The 12,950-nt window shown below is 41.9% G+C and overlaps 1 protein-coding gene across 3 annotated transcripts in view; it reads left to right on the top strand.

The window, feature by feature from the left end:
* The window catches only part of LOC110209050 (uncharacterized), a 37,404-nt gene extending 24,923 nt beyond the window's left edge, over nt 1–12,481 (top strand). For all 3 annotated transcript variants that reach the window (XR_013485438.1, XR_013485439.1, XM_078151464.1), the window contains 2 exons: nt 3,890–4,066; nt 8,735–12,481. The gene's annotated coding sequence lies outside the window, so the exon portion shown is untranslated. The remainder of the gene's footprint in view (nt 1–3,889; nt 4,067–8,734) is intronic.
* The last annotated feature ends 469 nt before the right edge of the window (nt 12,482–12,950 follow it).

Here is a 12,950-nt window from a genome sequence, read left to right as displayed (position 1 = left end):
TTCTCCATAAATCTGATAGGTAAACTATTCCTTGCTTTCCCAGTTTGCTTACAGTATCAGCCTTTATATCTAAATCATGAACCCATTTTGACTTTATTTTGGTATATAGTGTAAGATTTTGATCAATGCCTAGCTTCTGCCTACTCTTTTCTAGTTTTCCCAGCAGTTTTTTTCAAAGAGTGGGTTCTTATCCCAGAAGATGGGGTCTTTGGGTTTATCAGAAGGTAAAGTTTTTGAAGAAGAATATCACAGGGTAGGCAAAGGGAGTTGGGCACCATATTGCCAAAGGCCATCTATTCTTAGCCAACGAGTTTGCATTTTATGTTATGGTCAATTTTTAAGGAATCAACTGAAGGTTTTTGAGCAAGGAGTCCCTTGGTCAGAACTGTACCCTAAGGAAATTATTATGGTAGTGTTGTGAAGGATGGCTTGGATTGGAAAGGGATAAGTAACCAGAAGCATCAAAACCAATTAGGAGGAGATGACCAGATAGAAGTTTAGTGAGGCCAGTGGATTGTAGATCTGAGGTAGAGAGGGACCACACAGAGATGATCTGCAGTCAGAGTCCACAAGATTTGCAAGAGGCTGGATATCGGGTGAGAAGGAATGTGAGTTTGTAACTCTGGAGTTATAAACCCAGGAGACTGGAAAGATGGCAGTGCCCTCAACAGAAATACTTAGCATTTAGAGCCCTAGAAGAAATGAACCAGAAAAGAAGAAAAATTATATATATTTTTTGAATTTCAGGAGATTATTTCAAGGTGAGATTTTTTTTATCAATAGAATATTTTCTTTATATATTTTTCTCATCGTGGTAGTGTAGGTCTACATCACCTACCTAACATATTAGAGAGTAAGTGTCACATAGTGAGTGTACAAAGATCAAGACTTGGGTTAAAATCCTGCCTCAGACTCTCGCTTTGTGAACTAGTCACTTTATGCTTTTGGGTCTCGATTTCCTAATCTTTAGAATGGGGTTAATAATAGCTAGCACTTTATAATAATATAGCACTTTAAGGTCTACAAAACACTTTTACAAATATGATCTGGCTTGGTCCCCACCACAACCCTGGGAGGTAGGCAATGTTATTATCCTCATTTTACAGACAAGGAAACTGAGGCAGTGTCTGAGGCTGGATTTGAACTCAAGTCTTCCTCACTCTAGGTCCAGTACTTGATCCAATGAGTCACCCAACTGCCTTTAATTATACTGTTAGCAGTATCTGAAAGGGTTGTGGTGAATCAGTTATTATTAGTTATGAATGACAAATGCAAATTTATAGGATCATTGTTCCAGAGCTGGAGGGGACCTCAGAGGCCATTTAGACTGACCTTATCATTTTTCAGATTAGGAAACCGAGGCTCATGGTGGTTAAGTGACTTGTCCAAAGTCACACAGGTATTAAGCCTCAGAAGTAGCATTTAAAGATATATCCTCTGGGAGTGCTTTTTTCACTATATCCTTAAAAAAAAACCCAGGTTACTATAAAAATTTACTCTTCTTAATGTGCTAAAATAATTATGATAGTTTAATTTTCTAGAGTGGGAGAGGTAGTTATATTTTAACATGTGCTATATATATCTAGAGGAGTTTCCCCTTGATTTGAATCACCTGTGTACATGTTGTAATTAAAAAATAAAGATGAGTTAAAGTTCTTTGTGAAACCTTTTCTCCCTCAAAATAAGCAATTTGCTAATGGGCTGTCTGTCCTGGGTGATTTTGCTGCCATTCCTAAATGCAAATGGGCTTCCTCCAGTTTGCCCTCTCCTTCCCCGAGAGGCAGTTGGCTTTTACTGGTAATTCTCAATGTTTTGGACTTGTAATCTCTTATCGATGTTGGTTTTGTAACACCTCCTTCCCCCTCTCTCCATGGAATTCCCTTTTAGTTCCATGGCATCCATTCACCATTTAAACTCATTTTTAAAAATAATTTTTAATCTGCCATTGTGGTTTATAAAACTGAGTTTCCAACAAATATATAGAACCCAGAGGAGAGCACCTCGGCTGCCCAAAATGGGTATCACCTGGATCAATCACCCCTCACAGTGTTAAAAGCACAAGTGGGTGAGATTAGGAATCACACCTGGGATCTTTGAGGATTCGTAGAGAAGGAAAGAGGTGCCCAGCTTGGATGCAGGTAAATGCTGTTCCCTTGGACAGCGTCCTCATCTGTAAAATAAAGGAGGTCCAGCTCTTTCCAGCTCCAAGTTCGAGCAAGTCAAGACATCATCCTCGTGATGTCATTGGTCATCTTCAAGAATGAAGGATGAACGAGTTCTGTGATTCTATGAACCTACATTTTCAGATGGCTTTTACCTTGAATCTAACAATATCACAAACAACTTGCCTCGTAAATACCTAGCGATTTGGCATCAACGAGTGTTTTATCCGTGGTGGCAGGGACCTCTCATTGTGGATACCTTCATGAAACTGTCACCCAGGACCATACTAAGTCCCATTGAACCACCTAGATATACCTACTTGCCCTTGCAGAGAATACAAGGAAGTCAGAAATGTGCAGTTCAGATCCAGAACTTGCCTGGGCTTCCCAGTGCTTACATGATTCTGGAAAGGGGTGAAGGTTCTAGGAGCCAGAACACAGTCTATAAAGACCATCATCAGCCCCACCCTCCTTGTACTCCCTTCTTCCTCCCCAGTCTCTCATATAAACTCCAAGGCTCTGGATCTCAAACTCTTTCGTACACAAACTCAGACCTCCTGCCTGCTTCTCCCTTTTGAGAATTCTGTATTTGGAGTAAAAAAACTCAAGTTTGAATCCTGACTTTGCTACTTATTACCTGTGACCTTAGGCAAATCACTTAACCAATCTAGATCCCCCATTTCTTCATCTGTATAATGAATGGGTTGTTCTCAGATGGCCTCTGAGGTCTTTCTCCAAGTCTACAATTCTATGACCCCATTCTGCCACAAGTCTCTTACAAGCAGGCAATGACAGAAACACCCAAAGATTTTCCAACCTAGGGAATAATTAGCCACGGTGGGCAGCTGGATGGCCTTGCAGCCTCAGGGCACAGCTATGTTCCCTTTGCCAACAGCCCCAAACTCTAATCATTGGTTTTGATGGCTCACCTTGTAAGATGCAGCACAAAATTTTAAAAAAGTCTTCCTATGCTAATTCTAGCTGAAGTTTGGGTGGGATCCTTTCAATTTATCATATTTTTGTTGCAAAATTGTATTTTGATGGTAAATGCCTTTCTAATTTTTTCCAGAATGATGTGGCTAGCTTTTATAATTTGGTAATATGATTCACATTGTTAATCAGAATCACTAGAAATAAGCCTGTTTTTGGGAAGAGGCATCACATGTTGGTTTCTTCTGGATAAGCCATTTGCAGAATTTTTGATTTGCTATTTGGACTAGTTTCATGGATGTTTACCTCCATTGTCAGTCTCGATTACTAACTTTTATGCTTTGTTGTCTCTGCAAACTTCTGAATTTTACTCAATTACCCATGGTAGGGCATATGGTGCTTAGCACTGTGCCTGACACATAGTGAGCTCTTAATAAATGCTTATTTAATTAATCAGTGTTCATTAAGCACCTACTATGTGCCAAGCTCTGGGGGTACAAAAAAAGAGGCAGAAGACAGCTCCTGCCCTCAAGGAGCTTACAATTCAATGGGTTATTGACTTTCTTTGGCTTGACACTAATTATTTTACAGTCATTCTGCCAAGATGGTCAATTGAGTGTACAGTATTTGGTGTATTCAGATATTCATTCTAGACAGTTCAGAAGCCAACTTTTGAGTCAGGTGATGGATTTCAGGTAATCCCTGCAAATTCTCTGTATTAGCTAAATGCACACATTGTGTGAAAATAAAGCAGAAAAGTTGGCTTACTTGTTTTTTGTGCTTACCCGTTATTACAGTTTCTTTCTTCGTGGAACCTCTGGACTGCTTCATGGGATCCCCCTCTTTCAAAGACAGTTTGAGAGGAGATGTCCTCCAAAGAGACTGATGAAACTCATGTGCATCTCTGCTGCGTGTGCCCACTCTCCCATCTCACTGGAAACCAGGACTCCACTCCTAGCTTCTCCCCTCTGCAGGTCTGATATCAAACCTTTTTACCTCATCTAGCAGAGAACCAGGCCATCCTGACATCTCCTGCAGCCTTCCTGATATGCTTCTGCCTCAGTTTCCTCTTCTTGACAATGGGGTTGATAAAGCACTTTACACATAAATTATCCCATTTGATCCTCACAACCACCTTGAGAGGTTATTGTTATTATTATCTCCAATTTCCAGATGAGGAAACTGAGGCTGAAATAGGTTAAGTGATTTGCCAGGGTCTCATAGCTAGTAAGAGTCTGTTTTCTTCTGTTTTTGGAAACATGAGCTTTTTGGATTTACACATATACAGACACACTCACACTTATGCACATAAAAGCACCAGCATCAGTGTCTGAAGAACTAAGTCATGAATGCGGCCATTACTTCAAGTCACGTTTACTTGGAACGGACAGTCGTGGGGAATAATGAAGAAAAAAAAATTCCTTTCAGTGGTTTCCTTTGGAGGGAAATGGATTTTCCCCTTCAGCTTACACAGTTGGCATACTTATGAAAGGCACGTTTTTCTCTTTCTCTTCTTTTATCTGCAAACTGATGACTCCCCTCTTTTGTAGACACAGGTGTCAGGATAAAGAATGCCCATTGGTTTGGATTGTGAGGTGAGAAAACCGCTCTCTTGAAGCAAGATTGTGGCTTCAAAAGGAGAGAAAGAAATCCATCCTCCCCAGCGGCTTCCGCCTATGGCCAGAAGCTTCTCTTTGTCCCTTTGGTGGCCAGCACACAGCTGGGGAACCAGAGAAACCTCCCTACTGTCCTTTATTAATAATAAATGACACAACTATCCCTTTTAAGCAAAGAAATAGACATTTTCTGTGATCTGTACAAGCACTCTTCCCAAATGGGATTCTCAAAGCACCTGAATCTTTTCAATCCATTCTATAAAGGGCAGAGATTATAGTTAAAATCTGAAATTACCATGAATTATGCAAAGGTCAGCTGGAAAAGAGGCAGACATCGTGTCTGCAGAAAGGGAGGAAGAAAAGGGAGAGAGATGGGTGACTCTGTTCCTTCATCCTCCCAACGATCCCCTCTATCGAGGGGATGGCTCCCCCTCAACCCCCAAATCACTCATGCCATGATGTAGTAAAGAAAAGGCAGGAGTCAGGATTTGAACCAGCTGCCATCTCCGCCGTGTGCTAGCTGGGCAGCGTCAGATGGTTCCTGAGCCTCAGTGGTCTTATCTGTAAGAGGAGGGGGTTGAGATGGAGAGTCTCGTACTTTCTCCCACTAACATTGTTTGTTTTCTTTAACTTTAAACAAACTGCACAAAGGCAAACTAAAACCTGCACAAAAATGTTAGGGGGTGGGGAAGGAAAAATTCACCACAAAACAGACCATTCTTCATGCGTGCTAATGAGAGTTGACTTTTCTGAACTGCCGCGTTAGAAAGCCCTCCACTCACCCACCCCGCAAGTAAATAGCCCAACTTCGTTAATTTATGCTTCACTAACTCAACTGCATTGCAGTCATTCAGACTTTACTAATTTGACGTCTGTGACGATTCAGGAAGAGGTTGGGTTGAAGTCTGGTCCTGGTTCTACCTACCAAAGAAGGGGCTCGCTGCGTAAATGAGAAATATAAACAGGAAGGAGGAAATTTAGTTATTTAAGGAAACAATCTGTTTTTTCAGGTCATTTGTTTATAAGCCACAAAGAATGTGCTACGGTTATAGATATTATATTTTTATTATTATCATAGCTATTAATATATTATGTAACTTTCTTGAAGTTCCATAGCTACTTGAGGGCAGTATTGACACCCAGAATTCCTGGTTCCTTCTCCCTTCTACCACCATCCCTTAGGCAGGTGCTTTGATTTGCTGATGATAAATAATTCTGACCACAGTATCATGGAACTTGAACATTGGAAGGGATCTCAGTGGCCATCTGGTCCAAACTGTACCCTGAAGGAGTCCCCACTGTAATGTATTAAACAAATATCCATCTGTCTGTTCCTGGAGATGTCCAAGATGGGGACTCCATCACTTCTCAAGGCTTTTGGACAGCTCTAAGCAATTTTTCCTCACATCAGGCAGAAACTGGTCTTTTTATAGCTTCTACTCATTGATCTGCTATCTCAGGCCAAATATCTTCTTCCTCCACAAGCCTTGGGCTACTGAGAAGGGTCAACAGACGATGGCCTAAGGCAGGGCATTCAGCTTCAGTGGTTTAGGTTTGGATGCTGACTGGAACGAGAGAGGGAAAACAGCATACTCAGAGATGTGTATCAGTGATACAAACAGATTGGGGGGTCACCTGGTGGTGGGGTCCTGGGCTCAAATACCAGCTATCATGGGGGCACCAGTTTTATGCTTTATTTTGTCAGATTAAGCAGAACCTGGAGTTTCGCTGCAAGTGAGGTGTGGTTACTTGCCTTGGGGTCATCTAGCCTACTCATGATTATTGTGATATTCTTATGCCAGGAATATGTAAGAATTTATGTATTCCTGTGAGTAACCCCCAAGGTTTTTTGAGGGAATGCTTTATAACCACTTTTCTTGCTATGCTTTTTGAATAAATGTCTTTTTTAAGAGCTATTGTGTATGACAGCTGATTATTAATGGGAAGCACACTGGTTGGGACTTATGAGCCATAATGTTAGGAGTAGTCACCAGTGTTACCCTTAGAACTGAAGGTATCAGTCACTCCTCTGAGGACCCCCTTGTTGGCATAAGAGTGATACCCAACCCACTCATTACCTTTTCAGCGGGAGCATTCACACCTTAGAAATTGGCAAAAGCCACCAATGGGAGCTTGATTTGTTTCTCCTTCATTCTCAAAGAGGACCATGGCGTCAGGAAGGTGATGTCATGACTTGCAAGTGAATGGGATTTAAGGGAGGGAGGGCTGTGCAAAGTCACCAGCTTCACTCCCTCCTCCGGAGCCATCTGGGTCCAGTGGTGAGATATAGATCAGAAGGACTAGAGATCCCTGGATGCAGTGGGAGACCTTGGCCTTTTTAAGCTAAGGTCTTTAACAGGCCTCAGTTTGTCTGAGGCAACACCTATTCAGTGATTAAGGCTAGGTAAGAAATGAGGCAAAGAATGGCCTCTTTTACCTAGAAAGTTACATAATATACCATTAGCATTAGTGGGAGTACTATACCTCTGTATGTACATGTCTCCCAGACAGAATGTACGCTCTGCTGGGTTGTCATGAAGATCAAAGGAGATAATAATTATAAAGCACTTAGCATAGTGCCTGGTAATAGTAGGCACTATATAACTTAGCTGATATTATTTTTAAAATTTTTCTTCTGCCTTTGTATCCCTAATACCCGGCCCATAGCAGGCACATAATAAATGCTTACTGATTGACTGACTCATCCATTCCTTAATCAGGTACCACATTTCATTCTTATGACATGTGAAAATACTGTTAATTAATACTTCATGAAAATATCTATTTTGTCCATGTAAGTTAACTCATTCCAATTAGTTCTAAGAAGGTTTCAATTTAAATCCAAGCCCCTTCTCTTTTATGGTGCTTTGAGCACAGGCAAATCATTTAGTCCCCCTGGGCCTCAGTTTTCCCATCAATAAAATGGGGCATGGAGTTGGACCCTGATGGTCACAAAGGTCCCTTCCAGGCCTCAGTCCTTTGATCGTATGGATACTAAACTCAGTGCCTGGTAGGTGATATTCCTGAAGGCCACTGGTTTCCCCAAAGGCCAAGAACTTTGCTTAGCTTTAGGTTCATGGAGAAACAGAGTTTACCATTAGCATTAGATTAAGGCTTTGTGTCCATTTGGAGTTAAGTATGACTTTTGGGGGGGATTTATACTAAGTATATTAATGTTAAAGATTAGAGCTGAGATCTGAAATTAGCATGAAATATGCAAAGGTCAGTGAGAGGAACCGCAGATATCTGTGATATCCAAAGGGCAGGGACAGAGAGCAAACAGGAGTTTGCAAAGAGTTCTACATTCAGGGGTCCAAATTCTCATGTATCCATTGGGTCAGTGGCCTCAAAGAATCCCTGACACGGACTTCAGGAAGTCAAAGGCCTGGCTCTGACTCTTCTTTTAATTACTCTAATTCAATTCTGACTCCTAATCACAGTTCCTTTAGTTGGCAGTTGGAAGATTTTGTTGTTCCAGCGTTCTTCAGTTGGGTCCCACGTGGAGTTTTCTTGGCTGCGTTCAAAGATGTCCTGTGACACTTATTAGCTGTCTAATCCTAGGTCAGTCAATTAATGTCCTTGAGCCTCTCACCTGTAAAATGAAGATGATACCAGCAGCCCTACTTAATGGGGTCCGTATGAAAAGCATCAGGTGCTTTGGGTTGGTTTGTTTGGTGAGACCAGTGATTTCACTGGGATAGGGAGCTCCCAGTAAAAATGACAGCCCCGGCCCCCCATGTAGATCAGCTCCTGCACTGAGTGTAATTATAATTGCCTGGGGGCACTGCGAGGTTCTAGGATTTGCCCAGGGTCACACAGTTGGCATGGGTTGTAATCTTTAAAGCATCATGCAGGTGTATTCCTTATTTTCTACCAGCAACTGTTTACATTGTTCTAATTTCATGGATGTGTTAAGAGAACAAAACTATTTTGCAGGCTGGTGAGATTTCTCCGAAATATGGAGAGTGAATTTATCTTCCAGACAAGTTTATAAGGTTTGGGTTGTTGTTTTTTTTATTATTTCAGCCATCGCTACATGGGTTGGCCTCATGCGCACAGATAGCCTGAGCTGCCATGCTCCCAGAAGTCCCTGCCGATGGAGGAGTCACTGCCACCACCTGCCCATCCCCAGGGAAGCCTGGATCCTATGGACAGTGCTGAGCATGAGTCAGGGAAGAAGACACCTGTGCTCTTTGGAGCAGTTTAGAACCGGAAGCCATTGGCTGACGGTCCACAAAGGAATGCCTGGATGAGCTGCGGGATCTCAGAGATCAGACATGGGCTGTACATGTACTTAGCACACACATACTTGTATACATTCAGCACATTCAGCCAACCCCACCCACTCCTTACCTTTTCAGCGGCAGCATTCACACCTTAGAAATTGGCAAAAGCCACCGATGGGAGCTTGACTTGTTTCTCCTTCATTCTCAGAGAGGACCATGGTGTCAGGAAGGTGATGTCATGACTTGCAAGTGAATTGGATTTAAGGGAGGGAGGGCTGTGCAAAGTCACCAGCTTCACTCCCTCCTCCGGAGCCATCTGGGTCCAGTGGTGAGATGTAGATCAGAAGGACTAGAGATCCCTGGATGCAGTGGGAGACCTTGGCCTTTTTAAGCTAAGGTCTTTAACAGGTCTCAGTTTGTCTGAGGCAACACCTATTCAGTGATTAAGGCTAGGTAAGAAATGAGGCAAAGAATGGCCTCTTTTACCTAGTCAAAAAAAATAGGGAGGACCCTCAGGATTTCTGGCCAAAACAGAAACAATTGCTATTTATACATCTCTCTGAACCATCAGAGCCCAAACAATGATCAAATGAGGCTTGGGCTGGAACGGATTATTGACCCATCAATGAGAGCCAGATTGCTTTGGGTTTAAAGCATGACCCTTAAAAAAAGAAATCTAGCCTGTAAACCCCGAGATATCTTTCGAGGTTTCAGCAATCAAAATTTATATTCCTTTGGGCAGAGCACCCGCAGGTATGATTCTCTAGGTGAACAGAGAGAGAGGAGGGAGGGAGAGAAGGAGGGAAGGAGAAAATGAAAGAGAAAAGGAGGGAAGGAAGGAAGGAGCTGCATTGCCCCAATGGATTTGATTTATTGCTTTGTTGATTAGCCAGACTTGAGAAAGTGCTGGAGGTTGATGAATGCAGATTCAGCTTGAAGATACCACTTTTGGCCAGCACACTCCTGCCCCAGAGGCCACCTAGCCTACCCCTCTTATTTTACAGGTGAGAGAACTGAGGCTCAGGGTGGTTAAGGGACTGTGCCCAAAGTCACCTAGGTAATGAACATCCAGGGTAAGATTTGAACAGGGGTCCTCCACCTCCTGAGCTATCATTCTTCCCACAATACCTCTTCAACCCAATATTCACGTATTGGCGTACATGATGGCAAATATGAAGAACTCAGAGAAATTTAGGAGGATATTCATGAATGAATGAATGAGTGAAATAAGCAGAAGGAAGAAAACTGGCATGATCATAATAATAACAAAGGAAAATGATATTAAAAGACTTTAGAAATCTGATCTATGAAGTGACCAATCTTGACTCCAGAGGACGGATGGTCAAATCTGACCATCTCCAATGACTGTGCACAAAGGTTGTATCCATTTTCCTGGGGAAAGATGAAGGACTCAGAGGATGGTATTATTGGAGGTGAGGTCATGGGAGGTTCTGGGGCCCCAGGTCAGGTATGTGGGCTTTCACTATCTAAGTCTGTTTCTGTAAGAACCAAATATCATAGAATTTACAGCTGGAAGGAACCTTAGTGATCACCTGGACCCACCCTCTTATTTGGAAGGGAACTACCCAAGGATGCACAGATGGTAAACAGGGTTAGGATTCACAATCAGGACTTGGGAAAGCAAGTCCAGAGTTCTTTCCACTACATCTGAGGACTCTGTTTTTTTAGGTCCATAAACTATTTTAAATCTTTACTTTTACCTTTCATCTAAACAGCCCTTTGTGGTCATTGGAGATGGTCAAATCTGGGTTCTTTGGTCCTGTCATGACTGTTTTCTGAACACAGGTGTCTTTTAAAAGATATTTCATAGTTTTTTTTTTAAAAAAATGTTGTCACTTCTCAATGACCTTCTATTACCCTCAACCAATAACTCTTTTTTGTAACAAATAAGTTCAATTGAGCAAAAGACGGGAGGCACATTTGACCATCAGTGCTCTGGAGTCAAGACTGGTCACCACGTAGATCAGCACCTATTATGTGCCAGGCACTGTGCTAGGCACTGGGCATGCAATTATGGAGAATTAAAAATCCCCATGTGCACAGAGTTTTTATTCTAATAGCGCAGACAACAAGTACGTATTACACACACACACATCTTATAGACTAAAAGTGAATAAATACAAACACATACAAAGTAGTTAAATACAAGCTAGTTTGGGAAGGAGGGCACTAGCAGTTGGGGGAATCAGAAAAGGCTTCATGCAGAAGATGGTGCTTCAGCTGTGTCTTTAAGGAGAAGAGGGACCTTATGAGGTGGCTGTATATGCAGAATATATTCAAATATATTGCATTAAGTATATGCAGAATATATACAAGTATATGTGCATTAAGTATATATAGAATGTATTCAATGTGGGCATTAAATGTATGCAAAATATATGTGTATGTATATGCAGAACATATACAATATGTGGGTATTAAACATTTGCAGAATATATGTATATAGTAAGTGTATGCAGAATATTTACAATTATATATGCATTCAGTATATGCAGAATATATATACAAGTATATGTGCATTCAGTATATGCAGAATATACACAAAATGGATATAAAGTCATCTGGGGAGGGAACTGCCCTGGCTACTGGAAGGCTCTGGAGAGGATTCATGGAGGAGGTGACCCCTGAGAGGAGTCTTGAAGGAAACCAGAGGTTCCCCCTCCCCCACAAATGGAGATGAGGAGAGAGCATCCAGGTTAAGTAGGTGTGGCTGGTCCAAGGGTACTAGTTGGGAGATGCATGGAATTGCAAACAAGCCTGGCCTCACTTGGACTCTAGTCTGCGGGAGACAGATTATAATCACCCAGATGTCCAACCAGTTTTTCCCAAATGGCAATTTTTAAACTAGAGTGCCAAACTTCTATTACCAAAGACCATTATTTCTTTAAACCCATAACATCAATAAATAAAACTGACTCCTTCTTCGAACAGTGAAAACTATATGGGAAAATGTAGTTTGAGATCAAGAAATAAAAGTGGCCCAAGGCTGACATTTAGCTGTGGATCATGGGAGAGGTAGCAGGACACAGGGGCAGGAGGGTCGGATTTGGAATCAACCCAGCTGGGCTTCGGTCCTGGCTCTGATACTTAGACTACCTGCCGCTAGACTGAGGTTTTCAGTGCTCCTCCCTGGCCAGATCCTGAGGTTTCTATTGGTGCCCCAAGGCTGGGGAAGGTGGCCCACCAGGAGTCAGAGAACTGAGATGTTTCTTCAGGACACAGCGCCTCGCTCATTTTGGATGGGGAAACACTGACCTTGGGGGTGGTAGAGAAGGGACAGGTGGAAGGCGGAGGGTAAGGACTGGGGAGACAAAACTGTTACCTCTTCTCTCTTCCACTGTCTCCTTTCCTGTTCTACCTCCTTATGTTTTTTTTTTCTCTCCTGTTTTCCCCACTCTTTCCCTCAGCCTTGGCTTTCTCTCTCCCCCACCCTCCCTATTATTCCATTAAAATCAGCCATAGTCTGGAAATGAAATATTTTCTCCTTGTTTGCTGGAATTGTTGAATAAATCTTTAATTTCTTAAATTATTAAGACTATCTTAAATTCTTAATTTAAATCACAGACTTATTGAACATTTTATATTTTTCTCTCTCTGAAAACACCCCTCCCCAACAACTCTAAAGTCAGTTGTATGTTGGTATTTATTTGTATGTAGGCTAGCCCAAGACTATTTTCCCCAGAGACCTATTCTCTTTCCTTCTCCCCTTCTCCCATGATCATTCATTCACTTATTTATCCATCCATTCACTCATTCATTCACTCATTTATTCACTCATTCAGGACCACATCTTATTTGTCTTTGCTTTTTCTCCCCAAGACACTGGCCTTGCATAGCAAAGTGCTTGGAAAACTGTTGAGTGAATGAATAAATGAATCAATTCAACAACAATTTTCTGAGCACCTACTATGTGCAAGTCACTGTGCTGTGCAAGAAACATAGACTTCTTATTCCTATTGCAGTCCCATTTAGGGAAGACATATACAAATAACTGA

This window comes from Phascolarctos cinereus, unplaced genomic scaffold (assembly GCF_003287225.1).
Source record: "Phascolarctos cinereus isolate Bilbo 61053 unplaced genomic scaffold, phaCin_HiC Scaffold_1;HRSCAF=81, whole genome shotgun sequence".
Lineage (NCBI taxonomy): Eukaryota > Metazoa > Chordata > Mammalia > Diprotodontia > Phascolarctidae > Phascolarctos > Phascolarctos cinereus.
This window is presented reverse-complemented; position numbering and strand designations above follow the sequence as displayed.